Source organism: Ranitomeya imitator, chromosome 4 (genome assembly GCF_032444005.1).
Source record: "Ranitomeya imitator isolate aRanImi1 chromosome 4, aRanImi1.pri, whole genome shotgun sequence".
NCBI lineage: Eukaryota > Metazoa > Chordata > Amphibia > Anura > Dendrobatidae > Ranitomeya > Ranitomeya imitator.
In genome coordinates this window covers 682,420,081-682,430,706 of record NC_091285.1, presented here as the reverse complement: position 1 = coordinate 682,430,706, position 10,626 = coordinate 682,420,081, and the positions used below count along the sequence as shown (strand labels likewise).

The following is a 10,626-nucleotide window of genomic DNA, read 5'->3' as shown; positions in this document are numbered from 1 at the left end:
AGAGCGGTCATACACAGGTCAGGCAGGTGACACAGACAGGTCACAGAGCGGTCATGCTGCTGCTGTGACCTGTCATTGGTGGGATCGACCATAACATCGATCCCACCAATCAGAGCTTTCCTGGTGACCTGGCTGTGACCTGCCCAGGATCGGAGCTGTTCGCGCCGATCCTAGGCAGGTCACAACCAGGTCACCTGCAGGGCACAGAGCGGTCACAGCGTGATCGCCGCTGCGCCCTACTGGGCCTGCACTGTGTCCTATCCTAGGATCGGTGCTATTAGAGCACCGATCCACGCAGGTTCCGGCAGGGCACCGCACGGTAATACTGCGCGGTGCCCTGCGATTGGCGCGATCGATGCGTTCGGCGATCGTGCCAATCCGGGGTGTTCTTGCCGATGCCTGGCGTTGCCAGGCACCGGACCTAGGATCGAGTACACCGGTACTCGATCCTAGCCTGTCACCTCATTGTTTCAGCCGCTCCGATTGGCTGAAACAATGAGAATGGCTGTGATTGGCTGTTCAGAATTGAACAGCCAATCACAGCAATCGAGAGGGCGGGTGGGCGGTGACAATGCCCTGGATGCCGAGGCCATCTTCCCCCAGGTAAGATGGCGTCGGAATTTTAATGCGATCACCACGACTTAAGTCGCGGTATCGCATTAAAGGGCATGACGTACTATCCCGTCAAGGGTCAGATAGGCCCAGGGCACCTCGAGGGGATAGCACATCTAAGGTCACAGAGGGGTTAAAATTAGCAAATTTCCAGATGGGTTCCATATATTATCTCATGCACTTTTCATGTGAAGTATTGGAGCAAACATGTTTTTCAACTGACCTTGTGCACAATGGTAGCGCTTCTGACTCCAGTAAAGAAGGCTGCGTGTTGATATCACATCAGGGTCAAGAAACTCTTCCATCTTTTCATAACTTCGTCGATGCTTGTGTTAAGATTGAAAACGGAAACTGCGTAATCCTACTGACAATAGAATAGCTCAACGTTGTTGTCATGTGTCATCACAATGTTTTATATAAATGATATAGATTAATATCTTATCAACAATACTTTGATGAGAAATATCATTTGGGAATTGAGTTCAAAACATAAAAAAATCCATGCCGGGAACAGCCAATACTTTGTTCATGCCATTGTCTTCTTTGAATTTCTTAGAGAAGAGGGCTTATTACTAGATATTTAATTTTAAACTGGAAATCAATGAATCCGAATGTGATGATTTTAATTCAGCCCTGTTTATGTCTTTTCTAAACTGTGATTAAAAGAAGCAAACTTCCAGATGGGGTCCATATATTATCTCACGCACTTTTCATGTGAAGTATTGGAGCAAACATGCTTTTCAACTGACCTTGTGCACAATGGTAGCGCTTCTGACTCCATTAAAGAAGGCTGCGTGTTGATATCACTTCAGGGTCGAGAAGCTCTTTCATCTTTTCATAACTTCATCGATGCTTGTGTTAAGATTGAAAACGGAAACTGAGTAATTCCACTGACAATAGAAAAATTCGACTTTGTTGCCACCTGTAGGCAAAGTGTTTAAAAATGTGTTTTATTTAAGTTATGTAGATTAACATCTTATCAACAATACTGTGATGAAAAATATCATTTGGGAATTGAGTTCAAAACATAAAATAATAATCCTTGCCGGGAACAGCTAACACTTTGTTCATGCCATTGTCATCTTTGAATTTGTAAGAAAAGAGAGTTTATTATTAGATTTTAAATTTTAAACTGGAAATCCCTGAATCAGAATGTCATGATCTTAATTCATCCTTGTTTATATCTTTTCCAAAATGTGAGTAAAAGTTGCAAGTTTCCTGATGGCTTCCAGATATTATCTCGTGCACTTTTCATGAGAAGTATTGGGCATACATGCTTTTCAACTGACCTCATGGTGCATTTGTAGCGCATCTGACTCCAGATCAGAAGGTTGCGTGTTCAAATCACGTCGGTCTCAAGTAACTCTACCATTTTTTCATAACTTAATCGATGCTTGGGTAAAGATTGAAACGGAAACTGCGTAATCCTACTGACAATAGAATAGCTCAACGTTGTTGTCATGTGGCAGTGCAGTGTTTTATGTAAATGAAATATCTTATCTTATGTAGATGTAAATATCTTATCAACAATACTTTGATGAGAAATATCATTTGGGAATTGAGTTCAAAACATAAAAAAATCCATGCCGGGAAGAGCCAATACTTTGTTCATGCCATTGTCTTCTTTGAATTTCTTAGAGAAGAGGGCTTATTACTAGATATTTAATTTTAAACTGGAAATCAATGAATCCGAATGTGATGATTTTAATTCAGCCCTGTTTATGTCTTTTCTAAACTGTGATTAAAAGTAGCAAATTTCCAGATGGGGTCCATATATTATCTCATGCACTTTTCATGTGAAGTATTGGAGCAAACATGCTTTTCAACTGACCTTGTGCACAATGGTAGCGCTTCTGACTCCATTAAAGAAGGCTGCGTGTTGATATCACATCAGGGTCGAGAAGCTCTTTCATCTTTTCATAACTTCATCGATGCTTGTGTTAAGATTGAAAACGGAAACTGAGTAATTCAATTGACAATAGAAAAATTCGACTTTGTTGCCACCTGTAGGCAAAGTGTTTAAAAATGTGTTTTATTTAAGTTATGTAGATTAACATCTTATCAACAATACTGTGATGAAAAATATCATTTGGGAATTAAGTTCAAAACATAAAAAAATAATCCTTGCCGGGAACAGCTAACACTTTGTTCATGCCTTTGTCATCTTTGAATTTGTAAGAAAAGAGAGTTTATTAGATTTTAAATTTTAAACTGGAAATCCCTGAATCAGAATGTCATGATCTTAATTCATCCTTGTTTATATCTTTTCCAAAATGGGAGTAAAAGTTGCAAGTTTCCTGATGGCTTCCAGATATTATCTTGTGCACTTTTCATGAGAAGTATTGGGCATACATGCTTTTCAACTGACCTCGTGGCGCAACGGTAGCGCGTCTGACTCCAGATCAGAAGTTTGCGTGTTCAAATCACGTCGGGGACAAGTAACTCTATCATCTTTTCATAACTTAATCGATGCTTGGGTAAAGATTGAAACGGAAACTGCGTAATCCTACTGACAATAGAATAGCTCAACGTTGTTGTCATGTGTCAGCGCAGTGTTTGAAAAGTGTTGTATTTAAATGATATAGATTAATATCTTATCAACAATACTTTGATGAGAAATATCATTTGGGAATTGAGTTCAAAACATAAAAAAATCCATGCCGGGAACAGCCAATACTTTGTTCATGCCATTGTCTTCTTTGAATTTCTTAGAGAAGAGGGCTTATTACTAGATATTTAATTTTAAACTGGAAATCAATGAATCCGAATGTGATGATTTTAATTCAGCCCTGTTTATGTCTTTTCTAAACTGTGATTAAAAGTAGCAAATTTCCAGATGGGGTCCATATATTATCTCATGCACTTTTCATGTGAAGTATTGGAGCAAACATGCTTTTCAACTGACCTTGTGCACAATGGTAGCGCTTCTGACTCCAGTAAAGAAGGCTGCGTGTTGATATCACATCAGGGTTGAGAAGCTCTTTCATCTTTTCATAACTTCATCGATGCTTGTGTTAAGATTGAAAACGGAAACTGAGTAATTTCACTGACAATAGAAAAATTCGACTTTGTTGCCACCTGTAGGCAAAGTGTTTAAAAATGTGTTTTATTTAAGTTATGTAGATTAACATCTTATCAACAATACTGTGATGAAAAATATCATTTGGGAATTTAGTTCAAAACATAAAAAAAATAATCCTTGCCGGGAACAGCTAACACTTTGTTCATGCCATTGTCATCTTTGAATTTGTAAGAAAAGAGAGTTTATTATTAGATTTTAAATTTTAAACTGGAAATCCCTGAATCAGAATGTCATGATCTTAATTCATCCTTGTTTATATCTTTTCCAAAATGGGAGTAAAAGTTGCAAGTTTCCTGATGGCTTCCAGATATTATCTCGTGCACTTTTCATGAGAAGTATTGGGCATACAAGCTTTTCAACTGACCTCGTGGCGCAACGGTAGCGCGTCTGACTCCAGATCAGAAGGTTGCGTGTTCAAATCACGTCGGGGTCAAGTAACTCTATCATCTTTTCATAACTTAATCGATGCTTGGGTAAAGATTGAAACGGAAACTGCGTAATCCTACTGACAATAGAGTAGCTCAACGTTGTTGTCATGTGTCAGCGCAGTGTTTGAAAAGTGTTTTATTTAAATGATACAGATTAATATCTTATCAACAATACTTTGATGAGAAATATCATTTGGGAATTGAGTTCAAAACATAAAAAAATCCATGCCGGGAACAGCCAACACTTTGTTCATGCCATTGTCTTCTTTGAATTTCTTAGAGAAGAGGGCTTATTACTAGATATTTAATTTTAAACTGGAAATCAATGAATCCAAATGTGATGATTTTAATTCAGCCCTGTTTATGTCTTTTCTAAAGTGTGATTAAAAGTAGCAAATTTCCAGATGGGGTCCATATATTATCTCTAGGGTTGAGCGAAACGGGTCGAACATTTTCAAAAGTCGCCGACTTTTGACAAAGTCGGGTTTCATGAAACCCGATCCGACCCCTGTGCGGTGTCGGCCATGCGGTACGCGACTTTCGCGCCAAAGTCGCGTTTCAATGACGCGAAAAGCGCAATTTCTCAGCCAATGAAGGTAAACGCAGAGTATTGGCAGCGTGATGACATAGGTCCTGGTCCCCACCATCTTAGAGAAGGGCATTGCAGTGATTGGCTTGCTGTCTGCGGCGTCACAGGGGCTATAAAGGGGCGTTCCCGCCGACCGCCATGTTACTGCTGCTGATCTGAGCTTAGGGAGAGGTTGCTGCCGCTTCGTCAGAAGCAGGGATAGCGTTAGGCAGGGTCCATTAACCACCAAACCGCTTGTGCTGTAGCGATTTCCACTGCCCAACACCACCTTCGGTGTGCAGGGACAGTGGAAGCTACATTTTTTTTTTCCCTCAGCGCTGTAGCTCATTGGGCTGCCCTAGAAGGCTCCCTGATCGCTGCATTGCTGTGTGTACGCCGCTGTGCAAACCAACTGCTTTTTTCAAAGCACAAATCCTCTTGTTCCTTCCTTTCTGCACAGCTATCTTGTTTGTTTGTCCACACTTTTTATTTAATTTGGGCATCAGTCCACTCCTTATTGCTGCCTGCCATACCTGGCTGAGATTACTGCAGGGAGATAGCAATTGAAGGACAGTTCCTTTTTTTTTTTTTTTTTTGTGGGAGATTAAGATTGGCATTTCTGCTAGAGTGCCATCCCTGTCTGTGTCATCTCTCACTCAGTGGGCCATAGAAAGCCTATTTATTTTTTTGCTTGATTTGGGTTCTAAAATCTACCTGAAAAAATCACTACATCAATCAGTGGGAGAAAAATATTGGCCTCAGGGCTTGTGTGCCACTCCTTACTCCTGTGTGTGCCATCTCTCAGTGGACCATAGAAAGCCTATTTATTTTTTTGCTTGATTTGGGTTCCAAAATCTACCTGAAAAAATCAATAAATCAATCAGTGGGAGATTAATATTGGCCTTTGGGCTTGTGTGCCAGTCCTAAGCGTGCCATCTCTCTCTCTCAGATAGTGGGCCATAGAAAGCCTATTTATTATTTTTTTATTGGGTTTATAAATTTTCCCTGGAAAAAAAAAAAAAAGTGGGAGATTAATATTGGCCTCTGGGCTTGTGTGCCAGTCCTGAGCGTGCCATCTCTCTCACAAATAGTGGGCCATAGAATGCCTATTTATTTTTTTGGTTGATTTGGGTTCTAAATTCTACCTGAAAAAATCACTTAATCAATCAGTGGGAGATAAATATTGGCCTCTGGGCTTGTGTGCCACTCCTGACTCCTATGTGCGTCCTCTCTCACTCAGTGGGCCCTAGAAAGCCTATTTTTTTTTTTTTTTTGTCTAAATTCTCCCTGAAAAAATCATTTTATTTTATTTGGTTTCTAAATTATTCCTGAAAAAATCATTTTTTTTTTTTTCTAAAGTCTCCCTGAAAAAAAAACAAAAAAAACAAATCAGTGGGAGATTAATATTGCCCTTTCTGCTTGTGTGCCAGTCTTGACTCCTGGGTGTGCCATCTCTCTCTCTCCAATTGTGGGCCATAGAAAGCCTATTAATTTTTTTGCTTGATTTGGGTTCCAAAATCTACCTGAAAAAATCACTTAATCAATCAGTGGGAGATAAGTATTGGCCTCTGGGCTTGTGTGCCACTCCTGACTCCTGTGTGCGTCCTCTCTCACTCAGTGGGCCCTAGAAAGCCTATTTTTTGTTTTATTTGTTTTCTAAATTCTCCCTGAAAAAATCATTTTATTTTATTTGGTTTCTAAATTATTCCTGAAAAAAATCATTTTTTTGTATTTTTTTTTTCTAAAGTCTCCCTGAAAAAAAAAAAAAAAAACAAATCAGTGGGAGATTAATATTGCCCTTTCTGCTTGTGTGCCAGTCTTGACTCCTGGGTGTGCCATCTCTCTCTCTCCAATTGTGGGCCATAGAAAGCCTATTAATTTTTTTGCTTGATTTGGGTTCCAAAATCTACCTGAAAAAATCACTTAATCAATCAGTGGGAGATAAATATTGGCCTCTGGGCTTGTGTGCCACTCCTGACTCCTGTGTGCGTCCTCTCTCACTCAGTGGGCCCTAGAAAGCCTATTTTTTGTTTTATTTGTTTTCTAAATTCTCCCTGAAAAAATCATTTTATTTTATTTGGTTTCTGAATTATTCCTGAAAAAAATCATTTTTTTTGTATTTTTTTTTTCTAAAGTCTCCCTGAAAAAAAAACAAAAAACAAATCAGTGGGAGATTAATATTGCCCTTTCTGCTTGTGTGCCAGTCTTGACTCCTGGGTGTGCCATCTCTCTCTCTCCAATTGTGGGCCATAGAAAGCCTATTAATTTTTTTGCTTGATTTGGGTTCCAAAATCTACCTGAAAAAATCACTTAATCAATCAGTGGGAGATAAGTATTGGCCTCTGGGCTTGTGTGCCACTCCTGACTCCTGTGTGCGTCCTCTCTCACTCAGTGGGCCCTAGAAAGCCTATTTTTTGTTTTATTTGTTTTCTAAATTCTCCATGAAAAAATCATTTTATTTTATTTGGTTTCTAAATTATTCCTGAAAAAAATCATTTTTTTGTATTTTTTTTTTCTAAAGTCTCCCTGAAAAAAAAAAAAAAACAAATCAGTGGGAGATTAATATTGCCCTTTCTGCTTGTGTGCCAGTCTTGACTCCTGGGTGTGCCATCTCTCTCTCTCCAATTGTGGGCCATAGAAAGCCTATTAATTTTTTTGCTTGATTTGGGTTCCAAAATCTACCTGAAAAAATCACTAAATCAATCAGTGGGAGATAAATATTGGCCTCTGGGCTTGTGTGCCACTCCTGACTCCTGTGTGCGTCCTCTCTCACTCACTGGGCCCTAGAAAGGCTATTTTATGTTTTATTTGTTTTCTAAATTCTCCCTGAAAAAATCATTTCATTTTATTTGGTTTATAAATTCTTCCTTAAAAAATCATTTTTTTTTTTTCTAAAGTCTCCTTTTTAAAAAAAAAAACACAAATCAGTGGGAGATTAATATTTACATTTGCGCTTCAGTGACAGTCCTGGGTGTGTGGCATCTCTCTCATTTGTTGCCACCAACAACAGAGTGTGTAACATTGTGCCTGATTTTCGTTGTGGTCTCACCCACCTGTAAAGGGGTAGCTAAATCATACTGAAGTTATAGCTCACCGTGTAAGTTGTGTGACAGCAACAAATACCGTTAGTTTGGTAACGTTTTTAAAACAATGAGGAAGTCTGGTGGAAGAGGTCGTGGCCGGGGGCGTTCATTGTCAGCTGGTAATGAGGGTAGTGGTAGTGGTGGAGCATCAGGTGGTCGTGGGAAAAAAAATATTGCACCTAAGTCTGGAGCTGTGGAGCCAGGTTCGTCGTCTGGCTACACAAGGCCTCGAACGCTCCCTTTTCTGGGAGTAGGAAAACCGCTTTTAAAGCCGGAGCAGCAAGAGCAAGTTTTGGCTTATCTTGCTGACTCAGCCTCTAGCTCTTTTGCCTCCTCTCGTGAAACTGGTAAAAGTAAAAGCAGCGCGTCATTAGTGGATGTTCACGGTCAGGGACAAGTCGCTTCCTTGTCCTCTTCAGCAAAAACAACAACAGAGAAGAATGCAGCAGGCGACACAACGGGTTACTCCATGGAGCTCTTTACACATACCGTCCCTGGCTTAGAAAGTGAAGCAGTTAACAGTCCATGCCCATTACAAGTTGAATCTGACATGGAGTGCACTGATGCACAGCCACAGCCAGACTACTATGCTGGTCCTTTGACTCAGACCACAACATTGCCCTCGCAGGGTGCTGATCAAGAATCAGACCCTGATGAGACTATGTTGCCCCATCACGAACGCTATACCACCGACCGACAAGGTGACACAGACGAAGTTGCACACGAGCTACAAGAAGAGGTAATAGATGACCCAGTTCTTGACCCCGATTGGCAGCCATTGGGGGAACAGGGTGCAGGCGGCAGCAGTTCTGAAGCGGAGGAGGAGGGCAGGCATCAACATCGCAACAGGTTCCATCTGCCGGGCCCGTATCTTGCCCAAAACGCGTAGCAAAGTCAAAACCTGTTGGAGGACAGCGTGGCCATCCGGTTAAAGCTCAGTCTGCAATGCCTGAAAAGGTATCCGATGCTAGAAAGAGTGCAGTCTGGCATTTTTTTAAACAACATCCAATTGATCAGCGCAAAGTCATCTGTCAAAAATGTTCAACTACCTTAAGCAGAGGGCAGAATCTGAAAAGTCTCAATACAAGTTGCATGCATAGACATTTAACCACCATGCATTTGCAAGCTTGGACTAACTACCAAACGTCCCTTAAGGTTGTAGCACCCTCGGCCAATGAAGCTAGTCATCAACGCAACATCCCTTCCGGCAGTGTAGGGCCACCATTTTCTGCACCACCTGCAGTATCTGTGCAGGTTTCTTTGCCAGGCCAAAGCAGTCAGGGTCAGGGAATCACCAGTTTCGTAGTAGGAAACACTGCATCTAGGGCACCGGCGGCAACAATACCATCTCCCACCGTCTCTCAGTCTGCCATGTCCACCGGCACCCCCGCTAGTTCCACGATCTCCAGCTCTCCAGTCCAGCTCACCCTACATGAGACTATGGTTAGAAAAAGGAAGTACTTAGCCTCGCATCCGCGTACACAGGGTTTGAACGCCCACATAGCTAGACTAATCTCGTTAGAGATGATGCCCTACCGGTTAGTTGAAAGCGAAGCTTTCAATGCCCTGATGGACTACGCTGTACCACGCTACGAGCTACCCAGTCGACACTTTTTTTCCAGAAAAGCCATCCCAGCCCTCCACCAGCATGTTAAAGAGCGCATCGTCCATGCACTCAGGCAATCTGTGAGCACAAAGGTGCACCTGACAACAGATGCATGGACCAGTAGGCATGGCCAGGGATGTTACGTGTCCATCACGGCACACTGGGTAAATGTGGTGGATGCAGGGTCCACAGGGGACAGCAAGTTTGGGACAGTTCTGCCTAGCCCACGGTCTAGGAAACAGTTGGCTGTAGCCATTCGCACCCCCTCCTCCTCCTCCTCGTCCTCCTGCAGAAGCGAGACCTCGTCCACAGACCGCAGTCGCACAACCACTCCATCCGCAGCTGCCACTATTGCACACCAGGTCTCCCATTATGGGGCAGCTACTGGCAAACTTCAGCAGGCTGTATTGGCTATGAAGTGTTTGGGCGACAACAGACACACCGCTGAAGTTCTGTCCGAGTTCTTGCAGAAAGAAACGCAGTCGTGGCTGGGCACTGTAGATCTTGAGGCAGGCAAGGTAGTGAGTGATAACGGAAGGAATTTCATGGCTGCCATCTCCATTTCCCAACTGAAACACATTCCTTGCCTGGCTCACACCTTAAACCTGGTGGTGCAGTGCTTCCTGAAAAGTTATCCGGGGTTATCCGACCTGCTCCTCAAAGTGCGTGGACTTTGCTCACATATCCGCCGTTCGCCCGTACACTCCAGCCGTATGCAGACCTATCAGCGTTCTTTGAACCTTCCCCAGCATCGCCTAATCATAGACGTTGCAACAAGGTGGAACTCAACATTGCACATGCTTCAGAGACTGTGTGAACAGAGGCGGGCTGTTATGTTTTTGTGGGAGGATACACATACACGGGCAGGCAGTAGGATGGCAAACATGGAGTTGTCAGGTGTGCAGTGGTCGAAGATTCAAGACATGTGTCAAGTCCTTCAGTGTTTTGAGGAATGCACACGGCTGGTTAGTGCAGACAACGCCATAATAAGCATGAGCATCCCCCTAATGCGTCTGCTGATGCAAAGTTTGACGCACATAAAGGATCAGGCGTCTGCAGCTGAGGAAGAGGAAAGCCTTGATGACAGTCAGCCATTGTCTGGCCAGGGCAGTGTACAGGACGAGGTAGCGGGCGAAGAGGAGGAGGAGGACGAGGAGGATGATGGGGATGATTATATTTTTAATGAGGAAGCTTTTCCGGGGCCAGTGGAAATTGTTGGCGCGGCAAGGCCGGGTTCTGGTTTTTGG

The 10,626-nt window shown here is 42.4% G+C and overlaps 2 non-coding genes across 2 annotated transcripts; both read left to right on the top strand.

Annotated features, from left to right (window-relative positions):
• Window positions 1-2,977: 2,977 nt before the first annotated feature.
• TRNAW-CCA (transfer RNA tryptophan (anticodon CCA)) lies at window positions 2,978-3,049 on the top strand. The gene has a single exon. It is a non-coding gene; the product is annotated as a tRNA-Trp (tRNA).
• A 1,006-nt stretch (window positions 3,050-4,055) lies between these two features.
• On the top strand, window positions 4,056-4,127 carry TRNAW-CCA (transfer RNA tryptophan (anticodon CCA)). The gene has a single exon. It is a non-coding gene; the product is annotated as a tRNA-Trp (tRNA).
• The last annotated feature ends 6,499 nt before the right edge of the window (window positions 4,128-10,626 follow it).